This window comes from Salvia hispanica, chromosome 4 (assembly GCF_023119035.1).
Source record: "Salvia hispanica cultivar TCC Black 2014 chromosome 4, UniMelb_Shisp_WGS_1.0, whole genome shotgun sequence".
Lineage (NCBI taxonomy): Eukaryota > Viridiplantae > Streptophyta > Magnoliopsida > Lamiales > Lamiaceae > Salvia > Salvia hispanica.
The window spans coordinates 55,572,385-55,595,323 of record NC_062968.1 but is presented as its reverse complement, the minus strand read 5'-3'; the positions used below and the strand labels follow the sequence as shown (position 1 = coordinate 55,595,323).

Genomic DNA, 22,939 nt, shown 5'->3' with positions numbered 1-22,939 from the left:
TATTGTTGTTCTCCAGGACCAGGACGGAGATCTTTGAAGAAGTGATAGAGAAGATCACAGAACTTGAAATGCGAATCCGTGCTACGGCCCTCGATGAGGTCGTAAAGCTCACACAAGACGAAGAACGGCAGTTGATTTTCGAAGAGCATGAGATCACGCTGCAGGCCGTTGATCATCCAGGCCGTTTGGAAGATGGGGTCGTTCAGTTCACCTTGTGCGAGCTTGCATACTAGCTGGACAATGAAGCAACCATCTAGAACAAGCATTTGGATGAACTCGTCTGAGGTTAGTGTTTTAGGCTGATCTGCGTAGCATCTTCTTGCTTCTGCTTCCAATTTGGCTAGAGCTTTCACTAACGTTACGACAATGTAAGGGTTATTGCTGTCATCAATCACCTGCTGCAGGAAACGCAGCTTCTGTTCTTCCATCATCTTTAGATGATCCTTGCCGTGATGGTAAGGACCGATGGTGATCACCTCGGGCTCGTAGGCCTTGGGGTTCACATTGCGTAGGAGATGATGCACTCTATATATTGTGCATTCTGATTGTACAGAGAGTTCACTCAGTTTTTCATACAAGCTAGTTGAGGCTCGCAATACGTTGTTAGGCTCCATGTTTGTGTATCTATCTACTGGCTGCAAATACTTTATTTTATTTTATATATTATTAACCTCTCAATACGTCGTTAGGCTCCATGTTCGTACAAAAATAAGGTTGTTAGGCTCCTAGTTTTTTTTACAAAAATGAGAAATTTCTATATTATTAACCTCTCAAGTCTCAATAGTCACCGTCAGAGTTCATCTTTACGAACTGCAAATATTAATAACTTTATCAAATTATAAATGCAGTAATGAAAGAGGTGTGTCCTTTTTTTCCGGAGGTAGATATCCATCATGAATTTAGAAACGAAATGAATGGCTGAGACATGTGGAAGATCTAGACATTTGTTGAGAGACATCCATCATAAATGAGGTTATTAGATTCGCTGTTGAGGCTGGCAAAACAGTCATTTTATTATTATTTATTTATTTATTTAATATTCCCTTCATTTCATAGCAGTGGAGTCATTTTGCTATTTTAGTACTGGACGTTCATAGTAGTAAAATCATTTACCTTTTTAGTAGAAGAGTAAAAATCAACACATTTTTCCTCACTTACTTTACTCTTTCGTACTTTATTCTCTCTTCATCTCTCTACTTTTTTATTTCCTACTTTATTCTTCTATTACTTAACTCACTTAATATAATATTTCTTAATATCCGTGCCGAAAATAAATGTCTTCACTACTATAGAACGAAGGGAGTAATTTTTTAGTTTCCATTTTACTCCCTCCGTCCCGCTTAAGATGATGTGTTTTCCTTTTTAGTTTGTCTCAACTAAGATGACACATTTTCTTTTTTGGTAACTTTCTTTCCAATTAATACACTCAACCATTTTTTCTCACTCCTATTAAAATATTCATATTTCTTTATCTCTTTACTTTAATACTTACACTCATCTTCTCTCTCTCCAATTAAACACTTTAACCAATAACTCCTAAAATCCCGTGTCGGCTAAACAATGTGTCATCTTAGCTGGGACGGAGGGAGCATTTTTTAAGAGTTCTCTGAGTTTCCAAACCACTTATAAATATGTCAGTTTTTTATAATATTAAAAAATTTTGAAATTCAAGGAGGTCAGATTTCCCTTATACTATGTTCGGTCATTCTGTAGCCAGTTGCCACGATTTGCCTCATAGGGAATCAATAATCACACACACTAAAACAACGCTCGTACTACTTCTCAGTTGGTTTACCATTACTAATCTTCTTTAGGCATCCACTGCCCACATATTCTTCTAAATTATACACGGCTATTTAGCACTATTAATCTATTTTTCCTATTTCTCTTTCTTATTATTTTTAATTATAACATTCAATGAACTTAGTTTATGAATAAATGACAAGTACTGAAATTAGGCCTGCTTATTCGGCCGATTCCGGTTCTATCCGGTCCGGTTGACCTGAATCAACTTTTCTATCAAAAGAATTTTCCTTCAAGCCTTTTGGAAGGGCATGTGCAACTACATCTCCAACAAATGCACATAGATAAACATCTTTTTTACAAACCAATTCTTCATGTTCTGATATATGCTCATCCTTAAATAACCTTCTCTTCTCCTTCATTCCCACTTCAAGGTCCTTCTTTGTTGTCTCCAAAGGAGGCTTGTGCTCATCAACAAGGACTTGAATCTCCGTTTTCTCTTCCCTTTCATGCATATTCATTTCCCACTCCGTTAACAATGAGCTCGGCACCACTTGTGGATGCGGCATAGAGGCCAATAACGGAGCTGTCACGGGTTGATAAGGTCGCGGTACGGTGGAGATCGGCAGCACAAAGGCCAGTGCTGGGCCAGGCTGCCGCGGTGGTGTCGGATCCTCCAGCAAGGGCATGCCAAGCTGATGTGGCTGCTGCCAGTCCATGAGCTGTTGTGCTGGTGGTAGGAGGCTAGAGACACGACAGTCAGTAGCATCCCAACAAGTCGGTATGCTGACCTTGGGTTGCTGCTGCGGAAACCACACTGAAATAGGGTCTTGGCGATTAGGCTGCAGCAATCCGTAGGGCAAGCAGCCTGTGTCGGGCGGTGGCTGGTAGGACGACGGCAACTGCAGGTATTGCTGGGTATGCTGTGCGGCGTATAGCTGCTGAAACGTGGTCGCCGAAAACATGTGTAGCCGGTGGGAGGGTTTTGGTGCAGCGGATAGATCTCTTGCTAGTAAGGAGCCGATGGCTGGTAGGGCTGGTAAGGTTCTCGGCGCAACGGAGGGAGCTTGGCTGCTGCCCTACGCTCATGCTCAATCAATCGGGTCTCGAGTCGGGCATGCCAAGCGAGGATATATTCCAACTTTGCAGCTATTGAATTCAGTTGCAAGTCTTCGGATGCTTGCGATACCTCCGGCCATGAACATGAGTTTGAGGATGAAAGCACCAATTTGATAAGGGTAATTCCCTTATCAAGATGCCGGAGACGGGATAAAAGAGAAGTCTCGGGAGGCGGAATCTCGTCAACAACTCAAGCTTAAACAAAGTGCGTAAAATAAAAAAGAAAGAGACGTAAATTTATATTTTCATTCATTCGTTCGTTAATTGAAGAGAATAACAATAGCCCTATTTATAATACTAATATTAACTTGATGAGCAAGACAATCAAAGGAGTGTGTTATATTGCTAACTATTTAAGTTGTTAACTCTGCTAACTCATCAATGCAGTGTATTAAAAATGTCAACACGGTGACATTGAAATGTCAACACACAATATCAACACATTATATTGAAGTTCAACAAAATCATGTGTTGACATTTTAATGTTATCATGTTGACATTTTTAACATATTGCGTTGATAAGTTAGCAACTTAAGAAAGTTAGCAATTGATCACACCCCGACAAATGAAGATATGGAAAAGATATGCAAATCCCTAATTAAACTAACTACTATATAATACCGTATCAGATATCTTTCTTAGTCTCGTTGGATGCCAATGTCTCATTCACACAGAGTTCTGAATAATGATCCAGAATCCTTATTTTCTTTTGGCTTCACATCATTAATTATTCCGAGGTAAATAATTAAAATTAATAAGAATATTGTTCCAACTTAATGAAGAGATGATATATAATGTGTAAGCATGCATCCCTTGATAATGCATTTTATACATGTACATAATGTATTCATGAATTAATTCAATTAACATATGGAGTACATTGATTTCAGTATGTGCAAAGGTACAATAATATGCCCTACTAAATTAATGATATGCTAATCACCTCCCGCGCATTTGGATGATAAATTTGATTAAGATTAGTCATAAATGAATTTAATCATGAAGAATGCACAATTAGCAAAAAGTTGCTCGTTATTTTGCTTAATTACACAAGTACTCGCTATTTTCTCGCAGATTGGTGCTGGTAAGTGGTAACATAAGCGGACACAAAAAAGGGACTTTAGCCCCTACCAACCCGGTATTTTTAATTATTTACTTTTAAAATTATATGCACAAGTAATTAGTATTATGTAAAAGTCTCAAAAAATGATCTGAACATAATAAATATTTCTAAGTAAAATTAAAAAATTAGGCAATAGTACTTCCTCCATAATCCAAAATTATGAACTTTTGAAATAGCATGAATTTTAATGAAAAATGAAATAATGAAAAATGAGTCTCGCTTCATTAGAGAGAAAGAAATTTCTTGAAATAAAAAATTTTATTTTTAGAGGACATACCAAAAAGAAAAAAGAATTTATTTTTAGGGGACAGAGGGAGTATTATTTTTTGTGTCCGCACTTGCTTGGTAATCAAGTTTTTCTGTAACTCAGTCTTCTGCGGAGTGGTTGTGGTTGTGGTTGTGGCGGCAGAGCTATTTTCCGACTGTGGGACATTTCGTCCAACGATGATTTGCCCTCAGGCTGTTCTTTTGGCTACATGAATTCACATAAGAAAAATTAAAGATAACTCATTAATTAACGCCTCAAAATAATTAAATAAATTTTTTAAAAAAAGGTGCATTTGTACTTAGGGCATTCATAATGGGGCGGACTAAGCCCCGCCCTATGCACCGCCACGTCAGCATTTTATCCTCCGCCCCTTCCACCTGCAATGGAGCGGACTATAGCCCGCCCTAAGCATTTTACTTCTATATTGTATTTATATAATTTATGCAAATATATCAAGCAAAATAAATAAATAAAAACAAAACAATTAAGGCAAATCCTACATTTACTTAAATAAAAAAAAAAGTTACAAAATAAGAAATTAAAAAAAAAGTGCACTACATATAAAAAACCCCGGCTAGTCTATAGTAGTCCCAACCTGCGGGTGAGGCTATTGATCATCCGCTGGATGCCTTTGATCTGAGCCGGGTTGGTCGCCTGCATCAGGGCACTGTGCACGTCCAACAACGCCCTGTAGTCGGAGGAGGCCACAAAATCTGTGTAGGCATGTGACGCAACCGAAGTCGCGCTCGGGGTCGCGCTCAGGGTCCGGCTTGGGGCCTGGTCAGGCGGAGCCGTGGTGGAGGAGGTCGACTTGCCCTTGGCCTTGGCAGGCTTGATGTCAGGGGGACGCCGGGACATAGGTGTGCCGGAACTCTCATCCTCGAACACCGAATTGTTGAGGTCCATTGGAGATGTGTCGCTTTCGCTGCTTGTATAATCAGTGAAGGTGCGCTTCGACGCCCTCTTCTTCGCTGCTGTCGATTGGGGAATCACACCACTAACGAACTTCTGCTTCTTCTTCAAGAGCGCATAGGAACTGGTAGTGCTTGAACTCACCGTACAATGACATGTACAATTGGATTGCTTTGTCGCGCACATCCGCGAGACTCTCGCCGCTGCCCTGCTCCTTCTCGCACTTGTCGTACTCCCTCGCGAACAGATTGACCTGAGTGCTTGCGGAGCGGCTCCCTTTGGCGCTTGTAGACGGTCAGCGGCTTGGCCTCGTTGTATTTTTCGACGATGCGCTCCCAATACGCAGTAACCTTCTGGTTGTTGGCGAACACCGGATCCTCTGAAACATCAATCCAACATCTCGTCAAGACGATGGATTCTTCCGGGGCGTAGTTCGTCCTTCCTGGGGCGAACTCTTCACACACCGCCGTTTGCGGCAACTTCTGGGCTCATGCCTTGGTCCGCTTCTTCTTGGTGGCGGAGCCCGACACGGCGGCGACGACGGGTGTGCGGTTGGGAGAAGGCTCCATGTCTGACAGCCCGTACGAGTCCGTACTGAACTCGGGATCGTACTGGGCGTTGGTGTATAATGGCAGGTATTCATCGGGTTCTGTACCCGGCCATCGTGCTGATACAACCTTAGTCAGCAACGCCACGCCGGAGGATGAGCGAGAGCTGCATGAGCCCGTGCAGCTGGACACTTCGGAGCTGGAGGTGGTTGGAGAACCAGCGAAGAGAGGAAGAACAAAGACTAGAGAGCCGAGGAAGGATCGCCCAAGGAGAGACGCACCTCGACCTGCGAAGTATCGAGATTTCGTCTCACATTAGCGATAGATTGATGCTTGATTTGTTTTGATTTGTTTTTATTTTTATTTCCTTAATTGCAGAACTATTTTCCTTTAAAGATAGAGTCAAATCTTTTCGGGTTTTCTTCTTGATTCTTTCCCGAATCGTATGTCCGAATCAAGTAGGGGGAATTCTATAAATTATAGAATTCTCTTAGATCGAGTCATTGAGAATTATAGTAATAAAAACACTTTTTCTCATCTCTTGCTCTCTACACCCTAGCCTCACGTTAGGGTTGATATTTGCTTCTTGAATTCATCGTTTCGTGTGCACTACTTATCGATAGGATCCCGCATAACCTTCTGGTTGTTGGTGAACACCGGATCCTCTGAAACATCAATCCAACATCTCGTCAAGACGATGGATTCTTCCGGGGCGTAGTTTATCCGTCCCGAGGCAAACACTTCACACCGCCGTTTGCGGCAACTTCTGGGCTCGTGCCTTGGTCCGCTTCTTCTTGGTGGCGGAGCCCGACGCGGCGGCGACGACGGGTGTGCGGTTGGGAGAAGGCTCCATGTCTGACAGCCCGTACGAGTCCGTGCTGAACTCGGGATCGTACTGGGCGTTGGTGTATAATGGCAGGTATTCATCGGGTTCTGTACCCAGCCATCGTGCATTTCCGAACATCGGATTATTCGGACATGGGTAATCTCTGGGATTCATTTTGTTAAATGTAGTGTGAATTTGAGAGTGAAAAATGAAGTGAAAAGTAGAAAATTAAATAAAATTAAATAAAAAAAAAACGCGTCCTCATCGTCCGTCGCATCGTACGCGATGTCACAGTGGCGGATGATGCGACGGACGATGAGCATCGTCCGCACTTCGTCCGCGGACGATCGATTGGGCGCGGACGATGGTTAAGCCATCATCCGCGAAGCCACAGTGGCGGACGACGCGACGGACGATGCTTCGTCCGTCGCATCGTCCGCCCCATTGTGAATGCTCTTACTTGTTGAGGCGAAGGAAGTGATGGGGATTTCTCTTTCCTATCTGATTTTGCTTCTCCTTATACATCCTTTTGTTTTACGTCATTTACTTCCTGCATTTGATACATTAGGCAGCTTTCACAAGACTCATTAAATAGGCTAATTACTTATACAGATAACTAAATATTACTAGTAATTTGGAGTTTACTCATTACTATTTACTAATTTAAGTTAGAATACACTCATAATCCCAATATAAATTTTTTCAAGTAAATTTTCTTTAGTCCACGAAAAATAATTACTCATTCCGTCCACTAAAAATAGTACTCCCTCCGTCCCGCTTTAATAGTTCCGGTTGAGTCGGGCACATGTTTTAAGAAAAAAGTGTTTGAGTGTGTAACAAATAAATATTGTAGTGAATGTTGGGACCCACTTTTAATTGAGTGTCCAATAAATAAATGTTATAGTTGATGTTGGGACCCACTTTTAAAACTTTTTTATTAGTTGTAGTGGATGTTGAGACCCACTTTTAACACTTTGTAGGCATTTTTTATAAATTTATCTCAACCGGGACGCCCAAAATTGATCAACCGGGACTCTTAAAGCGGGACGGAGGGAGTATCATTTTGTCATTTTAGAATTTCCAAAAAAAAATAGTCTTATTTCTAAAAATGGAAAGTTTCTCTATCACATTTTATTTATCTTTTCTCCTCTCTCTCATACTTCACCTACTTTCCCCTGTATCTCTATTACTTTACCTATTTTTCTCATTCTCTCTTACTTTACCAATTTCTGTCATCCAAAAGTGAGACTATTTTTGTGAATGGAGGGAGTATGTTTTTCCATTTTGTCCTTCCATCGAATTTACTGCTCATCACTCCGTCCCTCAATAATTGTCTACTTTGGTTTTCTCACGAGTTTTAAGAAATATAAAGGAAAATTGGTTGAAAAAGTTAGTTAATATAGGTTTCACTTTTATATACCCTTTTCGTCCCCTAAAAATAGAAACTTTCATTTTTAGAAAGTTTCTTTATTTCCATAAGGTGAGACTCATTTTCCATTAACACTCTTTTCTTCTATTCCCCTCTTACTTTACCAATTTTGCATTAAAATTCATTCCGTTTAAAATGTTTCCATTTCTAGGAGACGGATGTAGTATTAGTTTTATAATAAAATGTCTGTGGAATGAGTAAGTGGAATGTGGAACTTACGTACCATTTGTAGTGAAAAACGAAAGTAAATAATTAATGGAAAATACAAAAAAATATTAAAAATGTACAATTAATGGGGAGCAGATGAAGTTGGTATCTATCTATTTATAATAAGCTAATTCTTCCCTAATAAGATGAGTCTCATTTTCTACTAACTACACTTAACCAAAACTTATTTTTTCGGGCAAATGTAATTTACTTAATTTTGCAAGTATTTCGAACTATCACACCAAGTAAATACGAGAGATTACAGTTAGTTTTCTGCCAACAAGACCACACAAGCTGTCTTTATTTAAATTAGGTAGAAAACTCACTTGAGAAAGATCAGAAGTAGTACTAAGCTCTTTGGTTTCTTGAGAAAGTAGTTCATTTTCAGAGTTATTCGAAGATTTCTCCTCAGAAGGTAGGTTGGAATTCGGATTCTCCTCAGAAGATTTCTCGATCGATCGCCTTAATTCAATTATAATTATCTTGCTGTTAACCAGAAAGACAAATATTCTTTCTTAATTTTTGCTAGATCAATAATGAAACAGAGATATATAGGAGTATGTATGTATGTATGTGTGTCGGTGTGTGATTTACACTAATTGCACAACTACGTGGGATATAAATTTCAACTTGTATTTATGATTTATGATCTATCAGTGTGAGTATGAGTGGATGGAGTCTATTCCTAGTTAAGTATAGTTGGCATTTAATGCGCACATGCTTCTGAGTCAATGGAAAAGTCGTCCTACTATTCCATTGACGACCGAGAACAATAATTGATTTAGTGGGGCTGATAAACAAAAATAAAGATCTTTAAAGGTGTTTCATGCACAATTTATGATAACAAAAATAGAGATCTAGTGGTAGCAGAGATAAAGATGCAGAAACAGAGGAACTTTCCACTATGCTGGCGAAACGTAGAAGCCGCACTAAAAGCTCAGGAAGATCCATCATGGCTATGGCACCGAAGGTTCGGGCATTTCTGATGCAAAACGTGTAGAGAAAATTGACTGAACGGAGAAGAAATTCAGAGAAACCCTAGTTTCAATGAAAAACGAAATATTATTATCAAAATTCAATTGCGGCTCAAAACAAAAGCAGCGCTATTTATAAGCGTCTAAAAAACCTAGAAGTTCAAAAGGAAATAAAACAGAAAATTAAAAATTAAAATTAAACCCGAAAAAACAGTAAATTGCAGTTTTCGCCCCCTAAACGATGTCAGCTGGCCAAAATCCATCGTCCATCATCTCAACTGGGTCGCGATGAGTTCGATCCCAAGTTGCGTTCCGCATGTACCGTGCGAATTTCAAATCATTCTGACACCGTAGGTTTTTGCCCGATTTCTATGTTGAAACTGCATCAATTTCAATCTACACCGGTTGAAGATACTTCACCAGAAAAACATGATGAGAGATCTTCCACCCATCCAACCAAATGATGCAGTGTGTGGAAAATGCATGGAAGGCAAAAAACTTAGGAAGCCATTTCCTGCAGGCAAAACATGGAGAGCTAAGAAGGTTCTGGAGCTAATACACACTGACGTGTGTGGTCCGATGAGGACTCCAGCGTTTGAGAATAAATGGTACTTCATCCTCTTCATGGATGACTTTACAAGAATGACTTGAGTCTATTTTACGATAGAAAAATCAGAAGTCTTGACTATCTTTAAGAGATTCAAAAGTCTAGTGGAGAATCAAAGCAGACGAAGAATTAAAGTTCTACGAAGTGACAGAGGAACAAAACATACCTCCAATGAGTTTAACAAGTTGCGAGGATGAAGGAATTCATCATCAGCTCACTGTCGGATATGCACCTGAGCAAAATGCTGTCTCGGAGAGGACAAATAGAACAATTATGGAGACGGCGAGGACGATGCTAGCAGAAAAAGATATGCCAAAAGAATTCTGGGCAAAAGCCGTATATACTGCAGTTTATCTGCTGAACAGAAGTCCAACAATAGCTGTGCTAAATAAAACTCCAATTGAAGCATGGAACGGACGAAAGCCGTCGGCTCAACATCTAAGAGTTTTCGGGAGTATCTGCAATGCTCACACCCCTAAAGAGAAAGGACACAAGCTGGAGGAAAAAACACAGAAAGGTATATTTCTCGGCTATAGCACTCAATCAAAGGGATACAAGTATTTACCATCTTGAAACAGGAAAGATAATTGTCAGCCGAGACGTAGAATTTGATGAAAGCGCAACGTGGAACTGGAAAGAAGAAAAAGTTGAAAGACAGAATGTAATGGTCCCATGACCGCGTCACTCTAGCGAAGCTCAAGAAGAAGAAGAAGATAACCAGACTCCACCACAGTCTCTAAGTCCAAGGATGCCAACGACATCACCACCAATAAACAGGGAAGAATCCTCTCCAGATTCGACTCCAAGAAAAGTAAGGTCGCTCAGACAGATCTACGAGGCATGCAACTTCATAACCACGGAACCAGAAAGTTTTGAAACTGCTGTCCATCAAAAAGAATGGGTTAAAACCATGGAGAAAGAAATCAAGGTGATCGAGAAAAATGAAACATGGGAAGCAGCAGATTTACCTCGTAACAAAGAAGTCATTGGTGTTAAGTGGGTCTATAAGACAAAACTTAACCCTGATGGCTCAATTCAGGAACACAAGGCAAGACTGGTTGCAAAGGGCTATTCACAATTACCGGGAATCGACTATAACGAGACTTTTGCTCCAGATGCTCGCATGGATACTATAAGGGCGCTCATTGCACTAGCAGCTAAAAAAGAATGGAAAATATATCAGCTAGACATCAAGTCTGCATTCCTCAATGGCTACCTTCAAGAAGAGATCTACGTCAAGCAACCTCAAGGGTTCGAGATTGAAGGCCAAGAAAACAAAGTCCTACGACTAAAGAAAGCACTATATGGATTGAAGCAAGCTCCAAGAGCCTGGTATAGCCAAATTGATGACTATTTCACAAGTCAAGGATTTGAAAGAAGTGAAAGTGAGCCTACACTCTACATCAAGACCCGAGGTAACAACAACAGACTCATTGTTTCTATCTATGTGGATGATCTTATCTATACAGGAAACAATGAAGAAATGATTAAAGAGTTCAAAGAGGATATGATGAAAAGTCTCGAAATGACAGACCTTGGGAAAATGCACTACTTCCTCGGCATTGAGGTAAATCAAGATGAGAAGGGAATAGTTATCTCCCAGGCGAAATATACAGAAAATTTGCTTAAACGCTTGAAGATGGAGGGTTGTAAACCCGTGGCTACTCCCCTGGTCACAAATGAGAAGTTCAGCAAAGAAGATGGCACTCCGAAAGCCGATGCAGCTATCTATAGAAGTATCATTGGGAGTCTACTATCTAACAGCTTCAAGACCAAATATCATGTATCCGACAAGTCTACTATCAAGATTTATGCAAGATCCAAGCCAAGTTCACTATGGAGCTGCAAAAAGAATTCTGAGATATTTGCAGGGCACGCGACATTATGGAATCTGGTACACACTAGAGTCTTCTTCAAAACTGATTGGCTACAGATAGTGATTGGGGTGGATCAACGGATGATATGAAAAGTACATCTGGCTATACATTCTCACTTGGATCGGGCATATTCTCATGGTCATCAAAGAAGCAAGATTGTGTAGCACAATCCTCAGCAGAAGCTGAATATGTCGTAGCAGCATTAACAACAAGCCAAGCTATCTGGCTAAGACGTATTCTCGGATACATGGGTGAATATCGAGAATATCCTACTGAGATATATTGCGACAATAAATCTGCAATATCTATTGCAAAGAATCCCGTACATCATAGCAGAACTAAACACATTGCCATCAAATCACTTTCTACGGGAGGCAACTACTAACAAGCAAATAGAGCTGAAGTATATTGGAACTGGAGACCAATTGGAAGATATCTTTACAAAGGCGCTTCCAAGACCAAGGTTTGAGATACTACGTGAAAAGCTCGGAGTTATTCGAATGGGCACCAAAGGGAAGTATTGAAAATCGGTCGCTCATTCTACATAATTCTAGAAATAGATATTTCTTACTTTATTGCCATATGTATAAATCTAGAATTATGTAGACTAAATTAGAGATAAGGATGGAATTATAGATAAGGATAAAAATAAAATTATAGATAAACATGATATTAGTGATGATGAGATAAGGATTACCTTATCCATTATCAACTATAAATATGTATGTAACATGCAAATTTGTGTTATATTGCGAACTCATAATTAAATTGCTAACTGCAATTAAATAATAGTCATTAGATATTCAAATTAAGGACTTAGATAATTAATCTTTAAATGTCAATACGATCAACGAAAAACGTCAATAAAGTCATATGATTAATTCCATAAAATATTAATAGGGGTATTACTGTCAATTAACTACATGTTTATATATAACTAACTTTTAAAAGAAATCCCAAAATTTTAAATTCATATAACATATATCAAATTAAAGATAATTTCATAAGGATTACAACGATATCATACATGCATATGTTCTAATGTCAAAATTTGAAAAAAAAAAAAAAATTTAATTTTTTCGTACAAGCAGAAATACATACTATATAAAATATGTCGATATAATACATGTAGAATGTCAATATAAGCAATGGGTTAACATTCTTAAAGCATTGTGTTGACATTCAAAGCATTGTGTTGATATTTTCGGAACACTATATTAACATTTTCATCCAAAACCCTAATTTGAAGTTTTTTTATATTTTTCGATTTAATTAATAAGAACGAAAATTACACGTGGAAAATTGTTAGACCACACTTTTTCTAAAATCCTATGGCCTTAAATTAGTTGTAGTTAGCAATTAAATGATGAATTAACAATTGATCACTCCTCGTAGTTTCTAATAGTGAAATAAGAGAACCATATTCTACTTAAACAAGAAAGACTCCCTCGTTCAAATATATTTCTACTCCCTCCGTCCTCCAAAATTCGTCACTATTTGACCTGATACGGATTTTAATAAATGTAATAGGAAGTGGGTTGAAAAAGTTAGTGGAATGTGAGTCCTACTTTTATATATTAGTTTTATAATAAAATATGAATATGAATGAGTTAGTGGAATGTAGGATCCACAACCAAAAATGGTAAAAATGAAAGGTGACAAATTTTTAGATACGGAAGAAAATGAAAATAGGTAACAAATTTTTAGGGACGGAGGGAGTACTAACCATTGGTTCTCCCTTCTACAGACCATCCTCATCAAATATACTTCTAAAAATCATCAAGATATTTGTATATGCGAGAATGTGAACTTGATAGCCTGCCCTCTTCTATAAGCAATTGGCCTACTTAGATACCCTTGATTTATCATGTTCAAATTCCTAATGTGTTGAGCAAGATGTCCAGATTAAAACCTTTGCTCCTTCCTCTATATGACATGGAAATAATTGGAAATTACCAATTGAAATTGGATCATTGTGTTGACGAGCTGGAAAGCCTAATAAGCTAAGGATAACATACGACGTTTATCAGCATCAGTATGCGACAATGAAAGCTTATCAGCTCTGACGAATGCCATCGCCACCAATTGGAACAAGCTATCTTACTGTACGGTTTCAAAACAGGGCTTCGAGTTCACTTCAAGTGAAGAAGGGTTTCTTAAAGATGGTAATTGAGAGACTTATAAAAAGATTGATAAGGCATGTTGATGTAGAGAGTAGAGAAAAATATGTGTGTATTTTTCTTGTCTATCCCAAATGTTCATTATAGGGTGAATGAGAATATTCTAGTACATCATTAAAAGTAAATTGGTACTCTACATAGCTTAGGAACTCTACACTCTTGGAACCACCACTTGCATAGGAACTCATCTTAAATAAATGAGCAACGGCTCTTTTGTCTTTCCAACACTCCCCCTTAACTTGTCAAGAAATTCTTTGAAGACTATAGGACTCAGTGCCTTTGTCAATATGTCTGCAAGTTGCTTCTCAAATCGGACAAATGGGAATTCGACAATGCCACTCTCAAGTTTCTCTTTTATGAAGTGACGATTGACTTCAACATGTTTAGTCCTGTCATATTGTACAGGATTTTCTGAAATGCTAATTGCCGCCTTATTGTCACAAAAAAGTTGACTTTTCTGTGTAGATGGAAAGCCAATTTCTGTTAACAATCTTTTAAGCCAAAGTATCTCTATTAGACCATTTCTGATCCCTCGAAATTCAGCTTCCGCACTTGATAGGGCTACAACTTTCTGCTTCTTGTGCCTCCAAGTGACTAAGTTACCTCCAACAAAGGTGAAGTAACCTCCCATAGATTTTCTATCGACGGGGTTGCTTGCCCAATCGGCATCAGTGTACCCATCGATTTCCAAATCTTCCTTCTTCTCTAAGAATACCCCATAACTAGCTGTTCCTTTTAAATACCTCACAACTCTCATGACAGCGTTCATATGATCTTCCTGAGGCTGATGCATAAATTGACTCAGAACTCCAACTACATATGAGATATCCGGTCGAGTATGAGCAAGATAGATAAGTTTTCCTACTAACCGTTGATACCTTTCACGATCTGTAGGCGCAGCTCCATCCACAATCTTCAACCCATGGTTAGGTACCATTGGGGTTTCTGCAGGCTTACAGTCCAGTAGGCCCGTTTCGGCTAACATGTCGAGTACATACTTCTTCTTCCTTAAAAATATTCCGTGATGGGATCTCAACACTTCAATTCCTAGGAAGTACTTCAAAGCTCCCAAGTCCTTCATTTCAAATTCATTGAAAAGGTTCTCCTTTATATTTTGGATCTCTTTGACATCATCTCCTGTTATGATCATCTCGTCAACATAGATGATTACACATGTCATTTTTCCATTTCTCGTCTTCAGGAATAGTGTGTGATCTGAATGGCTCTGTTTGAAGACATGTTTGAACATCGCCTGATAAAATCTTCCAAACCACACTCTGGGAGATTGTTTTAACCCATATAGGGTCTTTCTTAATCTGCACACCTATCCTTTCCCAAATTCTTCAGAAAAACCTGGGGGAACCTCCATATAGACTTCATTGTTTTTCTCAAGTTCTCCGTGAAGAAAGGCATTTGTAACATCAAATTGGTATAACGGCCAATTCTTACATGCAGTTACAGAAAGAAGAACTCTTACTGTGTCCAATTTGGCTACAGGGGAAAAAGTCTCCTCGTAGTCTACTCCATACACCTGAGTATATCCCTTAGCAACCAATCTTGCCTTGTATCTCTCAATTGAACCATTTGCACATCTCTTTATGGTAGTGATCCAATGTCTCATTTTTCATCAAGGCATCGATCTCTTCTTCTTCATAAAGTGCAGCTTCGAATGCCCTAGCCATTTCCGTAAGGTGTCCCTGGGTAAGATTAGCAACAGAGTATCTAGTCTTCCGTCCTTTCCAGTCTGGTGAATATCTTCGAGGAGGAATGGCCCTTGTACTTCTGTGGGGCAATCTGTCATGCCCTGTATCTTGTTCCGTAACTGGTTCTTCAGTATTGCTCCTGTAACTGTTAGTGCTTTCAGGTGAGGTATCAATATCTGGATCAGAAGTTTTTACCTCAGGATTTGAAGACTGGTCAGATAGCTCAGTGGTGTTATGAGGCGGCACATTATGTACTAAGGGATTTGACTGCCCGGTGGTACTGCTAACTTTCTCTGTTGGACCGACTTCTATGACAGAATTTTGGTCTGGCTAATTAGTTTGGTTGTTCTCTTCCTCCCCCTGAATGATTTCTCCCCAAAGAGGTAGCCAATTTAGTGCGTTACTACTCGAGTTTTCTAACTCACTCCCCCCCCCCGACAGCTAGATTGGCTATAGAAATATTCGCTTTCAACAAAGTCGCAGTTCATAGTTGTGTACATATGGTCTGTCGAAGGGTCATAGCACCGATAACCTTTTTGATTTTTTCCATAACCCAAGAAGACACATTTGACTGCACAAGGTGAGAATTTGTTTCGGTCATGTTTAGGGTTGTGGACAAACATGGTACAACCAAAAATTTTGGTGTCGAGATGGAGGGATAATAGTACCGAGTTTTAGGAAGAGTAGACCTCTATAGAAGTTTTGAAGTTAAGGATCCCTGTAGGAAGACGATTTAGGAGATAGACGGCAGTTGCGATGCTTCTGGCCGAAGGACTTTGGGATGTTTGATTCAAGGAGAAGGGCACGAGTGATTTCTAGGATATAACGATTTTTCCGTTCGGCTACCCCATTTTGTTCTAGTGTATAGGCACATGAAGTTTGGTGGACAAGGTCTTTTTCAACGAAGAAAGATGTCATCCTAGAGTTCACGTATTCCCTCTCATTATCAGATCTAAGGATTTGAATTCTGGAGTTATATTGGGTTTGGACAAGATAATAGAACTCAGTAAATTTATCAAAAATTTCTGCTTTTGTTTTTAAAAAATAAATCCAAGTCATACGCGAAAAATCATCAATAAACAACAAAAAAGCATCGAAAACCCTGTCCTCCTGTAACCGGGGCAAGGCCCCACACATCAGAGTGAACCAAAGAAAAATGTGTTTTTTTTCTAGTGTTGTTTAACATTCTTTTTGCCAAAACACATGTTTCACAATTCAAAACATGTGTAGAAAAACTAACTTAGGAAAGAGTAGGCGAAGATATCTTATGGATGGGTGCCTTAACCGGCGATGCAAGAGCCAAATCAGCTTGTCAGTTAGTCTGTGAGTTAGCATCGTAGTACATTGTTGGGCTATCTCATCCACGTAGTACAATCCATGTCGCTCAGTGCCACGCCCAACTATCGTCCCCGTCTTGATATCCTGTAACATACAAAAATGAGGTTGCATTAGCAATTTGCAGTTGAAGTCTCTTGTTACGTGACTAACAGATAGCAGTTTGTGGGACAATGAAGGAACATAAAGACAGTTCGAGAGGTGCAGGGTTGGTGAGATATTGATAGTGCTTGCCCCCTCTACTTTTGCTAACTCCCCACTGGCTGTTTGGACAAATTTTTTATTTTGTGGATTGGGAAACATTAAGGAAGTCCGATGCATCAAAGGACATGGTATCGGTTGCCCCACAATGAAAAATTCAATGGTAGTCTTTCGGTCTTATTTGGGAGGATGAAGAGTATACTAGAGGTTGGAAAGAATTTATACATGGGATGGAAGCCTTAAATTCAAAAATATGTGGTGTAATTTTAGAATTTTCAAAAGATTGGGGTGTGTTTTCGATATTTTGGATTGATTGGGGGTGTATATTGGATGGAAAGTTGGTGTGGGGTTTATTTTGGGATTCTTTTGAAATTGGGGGGCTGTTTTGCAAAATGGATGGGAGGCTTTTAGAAAATCCCCCTTTCGGCCATTCCATAATTCTAGCCACCTCATTCACTTATTCCTTCTTCCCTTCCGCACAGCACCCGCCGCCAGAGCTATGAACGAATTTGTGACTTTTGGGAGGCGGCAGAGGATCGGCGTTGTCCGTCGGTGTGCTGGCCCCACGCCTCCTCTGCTTCTTCCTCCTTCCCCACCGTACAACCTCCGCCTTGTGCGGCTCGTCGGTTACCGGTGCAGGCTCAGGAGCGGTGACGTCGGTGTCCTTGGGCAGTTTCTGTTAGGTTTGGTATACTGAAAAGCATGTTTCGAGCAAATTTCGCTCGAATAGAATCTTGCTTGTATACGTAAAACTCTACAATCCACTTTTAACCCGATTCAGTATTATTCGAGCATTTTTGCACGAATAGAATCACTATTATTATTACATTGTGTTTGCTTGTGCATTTATAAGATGTTTTATAAACATTTAAATGTATAAGAAGCAAACTAAGTCTAAGTCTTTTGCTTAGTAGACTGGTTGTGGGCATCGTCCACTTTAAGGTAACACAGTCGGTTCTATGCAATGCTTTGCAAAAGAAAAAGAAGAATTTCACAACCCAGATAGGCTTAGACTACCTATCGTGAAAGGTTGCAATGTCAGTCCGATTATTTCTAAGCCTTACTGAAATAAGATGACGTTGGTGTGGTATAGCACTGAATGGATCTAACAGCAAGACGTGTCTTTATGCTATCTACTGAAAGACTAGGTCTTGATAAATAACTATTTCTTAATCTACATACTTTAGCATTGAGCATACGGTATTGATTATGCACTACTTTGACTTATCAAATGGTGCGGGTTTTTCGCAACCCAATAATCCCGATATATTGGGTAGTGGTGATTAATATCTAGCGGTGCTAGGGATTGCTATTATGTTGAATCGCGCACGAGCTGAGTCTCGTTTGATAATGTCCTCAAGAGGAGCTCGAACAAGGTTTTATTATTCGGAAAACTGGCCAGTTGGAGTTTTATTACTCTATGAATAATAAATAAGTGTTTCTTGCTAAGTCCACTCTTGGAATTAATAAGATGTTAATTAATTAAGTCCATAGCAGACATTAATTAATTAATGGACATTTATATCTTAAGCGCGGGAAATAAATAATATAAATCATGGAAACCCGGATTACTTGTAATTTCGGATTTGGATGGGGAGTGCAATATTACTTCGTAGTGGCTGCTCGTAATATTCCAATATAAGCTTATATTAAATTGTGGGTTCAATTTAATTAGTAAAAAGCTAATTGGGGGAGCCCATATCCAAAACCTTCTATAGATCCCTGTCTGGGCCCAAAAGGAACTTAATATAAATAGGAGAATAAAGAAGACAGGAAAAATATATAGATTTTTCATTACTCAAAATTTTCGAAAATTTTCAGCCCTCCAGCTGTAGGAATTTTCGAATTCTTCCTCTATTCACGAAAGGATTTCTTCTGTCTTCTTTATTCGAGTCCTAGTATTTTGATAAGATCAGCCCACCCCGATATCGAGATACAGTTCGGGAACCAGAGAGAAGATTCGTGGTCTAGTATTGAAGATCATCACGTGGAGAAGGCGCGAGCAATCGTCGATTCTTTGGAGAATCAAAATCGGTAACTCTAAACCGTAGAAATCATGTTTAGGATTTATATTTTCTAAGCATGAATTATTTGCGTTCTAGCATGCAATTATCTGTTTAACATGTGAATTGATTAATCGCATAATCGGTCAAATAGATCCGTATCTGATTTATTTGTTTTGTACAAGTCTTCCGCTGTGCAAGGGGCACCAAACCCCAGCAATTGGTATCAGAGCCAATTTTTGGCTCTGATTATGTGGATTAATTTCATGTTATGTGAATTGCTTGAATGCATGTTTTTCTTCGTTGCGTGGTTGTTAATTTTCGAATTAATGAATATAACGTATGAACGAAGAATTGAAAAGCCGTGACATGTGGAATTTAATTAGCCAAGACATGTAGTCAAAATAACATCATCATTACGTGTAATGATTGCTCCAATTATTTTGTTCTTGAATCAATTCGTTGAAGACTACCCATGTTTGTGAAATCGATTCAATTCGGAGTCATTCCCCGTCAACAGCGGCGACCGGAGAACAGCTCCTCGCGTGTCCGCGCGGAGCAGTGGTGTTCGGGGCAGCACCGGCGCCGGTTAAGCGTCATCGACGCAGCAGCCGCTGCGAAGGTGCCATCGCAGTTGCGACGACGAAGCAGCAGCGGCGGCAGCGGTGACGCAGTGACAGCAGCTCCGGCGGTGCGACATCGACGCAGCAGCGTCGGCGATGTCCAGCGCCCGCTGTGAGTAGATGCTGCGTGGGAAGCTGCGTGCGACGGAGAGGACAGACCAGCGGGATGCCGGCAGCGATGGCGGTCTGAGTGGGAGCCCTTCATGGGCGGTTTCCGGGCTCAAAAGACAGCGTGCCGTCGTGAACAGCCGGGGTTGGAGCAGGCTGGGAGTCTCGCAAGTCCACGGGCAGCAGCAGCGATGTTTGAGAGGGAGTCCAACAGCGTGCAAGATTAGGATTTTCCTATGCGCGACGTCGTCTCGTCCCGTGACTTCGCTTTCCAAATTTGATTAGGATTTCTAAATCCTTAGAATTAATTTTGGAAAGAATTCAAGATTATTTTAAATTAGATTTGAATATATCTTTTGTGGATTTTATATATTATATGAGATTTGATTTTGTATTAAATTATGGATTAATTATAGATTTTTATCCTTATTTTATGGATTTGTAGGGATTTAATTCCTAGATGAATCCTAGTTAAATTTGGATGATGACAATCTAATTTTTTATCTATATCCTATGGATTTATATGGATTTATTCCTAGATGAATCCTAGTTGGATTTAGATAATGATAATATTATTTTATTCTTATCCTATGAGTTTATATGAATTTATTCATAGATAAATTCTAGATGGATTTGGATAGTGATAATATAGTATTTTATTCTTATCTTATAGATTTATATGGATTTGTTCCTAGATAAATCTTGGATAGATTTGAATAATTATAATATAATATTATTTAATTCTATGGATTTATATGGATTTACTCCAAGATAAATCCTAGATGAATTAGGATAAACATTTATATTAATTTATTTTATCCTATGGATTTGAATAGATTTAATTCTATTAAGATAAATCTTAGATGGATTAAAATAAGAATTAATCCAATTTATCCTTATCTTTTGGATTTATATCCTAGATAGATTAGGATATTAGTTAATATATAATAAAATCCTTATTTAATTGGATTTAGATAAATTTATTTATCTAAGAAATCCTAAGTGATGTTTGATATATTCTGGATGTCAATTCTAAATAGAATTAAGATTTGTATAAATCTTGGTTGATAGGATTTTATTTTTATCTTATGGATAATGATGGAATTGTTTCTATCTAGTAATATCCTAGTACGATTTAAATAATGATATTCCTAGATCAACATTATCTTGAATTGTAGGATTTGATTTTATCGAAATAAAATCTTGAATAATCCTAAATGGATTTAGATAGTTAACTCTATCTTGATAAATCCTAAATAAATTTGGATAATTATTATCCAATATAAAACTTAATTATTTAATTGATTCTCCCTTGACTAGATTAAATAATTATCGATAATTATCGTGTGTGTTTAAATGCCATGCATTAAATGGAGTTATCTGTTTATTTGGTGTTTATCTATTTTAAGTAGATTATCTGCTTTATCTGCTTATGTGATAATTATGCAAAAACCATAAAAAATATCTAAGTGATGATTACAACAAGTGCGTTGTATACGGTCTCCATCGATTGGTTTGCAAATTTATGAAGCCATTTTCTAATATTATCGCCACCCATGCTGTGGGGACAATAATCCTAAGAAATAGTAAGTTCATAAGGGCAGACTTCTCAAATATAAATAGTATGAACTAGAAAGTAGTTTCTAATATTATCGCCACCCATGTTGTGGGGACAATAATCCTAAGAAATTACAAGTTTCAGAAGTTCAAACAGAATTTATGAGATAGCTTGGTTCTAAGTGAGATCTTGATCCAGTTAGGCTTTTGTTGCAGTGGGAGCTATTTTGCTAAGTTATTGTTTTATGGTTGATGTTTAAGGCATCATAGTATTAAAATAATATAAGTGCGACAAGGTTGAGTATTCAACAACACATCAACTTCTTAATCATTGAATGATAAAGTATTTATGGCTCTTAGCCTTAAGGCCAAGAAAATACTTAGAAATTGTTCGAACTGATCTAGACTATCAAGATTTTAACATTTCGTTAAATAGCTTGAGAGTTGAGAAAGTCTATTTGATGCACTATGAGTTAGAATCATTTGATTTTTCAAGAGATTCAGAATACTTATAGAAGTGCAACATAGAAAGACTAGCAAGTCTCAATGGTTTACACCATAAGGAGACGAGCAAAGGGTTATGATCAGTAGTGGGAGTCTAATCTCCATTAACGAATCCAAGCATTCATCTAATGAATGGGATAGTTATGTAAGAAGGAATCGAAGTCTTTCTAAGACAAGTTTGATTAAGTGATGAGTTGTACTCATTAAAATTTTATCATTAATGGGATAAACATTAAAGAAACTACCAACATCAGTACCTTCTACAAAACACGAGTTGTGGACTAGAGCGTCTCTAGTCTAGCACATCTCAAGGTGTAATGTTGTTCCAACACGTGTTGGAAAAGTGTCCAAGAAATTGGAGTTGAGTACTGAGGCATGTTTTAAGGTTTGTCCCAAATGATGTAAGGTTATAAGTTCTGTAATCTTCAAAGATATAATTCTTGTATGAAGATCAAGAGATGAACTACAAGCCTAACAATGTGATAACTCTCAAAATAAAGAGAGAGATATCGGATTTTCCACATTACCAAGAAGTCATACCATTAGAAACTTTTGCACTAATAAAATCAACTTCAATACCTAAGATTGTAAGAACCATATCGTAGTGGGAGCGTTCCAATGGAACACAACAAGTTCATGGGTCTAAGAGTGTCGTAAGACTCAGTCTTAGATTAACTTGAACATAATCCCTTTAACTACAATGTAGTATTGGTTCATTTGGATATTCATCCTTGAAAAGGTGATAGATTCCAAACTACAATCTAAGATAGACAACATGTTTTACAAGACTTGCAAAACTACCTATAGGCTGTGTCAGTCAGTGGGAGCTAGTATATTTGCAAGTGTAAATATGGATCTCAAAAGGCAAGACAATGACAATCTTCTCGACTGTCGTTGTACCAGGATTGATTCGATCCTACTGTCTATCAGAACTTACATAAATTAGAATGAATGTATTATGATTGTCAAGACAGCTTTCTATTAATAGAAGTCTTGAAGAAATCATCTACATGGAACATCCTAATGGGTATGTAATTTAAGGGCAAGAAATGCATGATTGGAAGCTTATATAGACCTTCGTGGTCTTAGGCA

At 38.5% G+C, this 22,939-nt stretch overlaps 1 pseudogene; it reads left to right on the top strand.

Moving 5' to 3' along the window:
• Positions 1 to 19,798: 19,798 nt before the first annotated feature.
• The window catches only part of LOC125221451, a 6,646-nt pseudogene continuing 3,505 nt past the window's right edge, over positions 19,799 to 22,939 (top strand).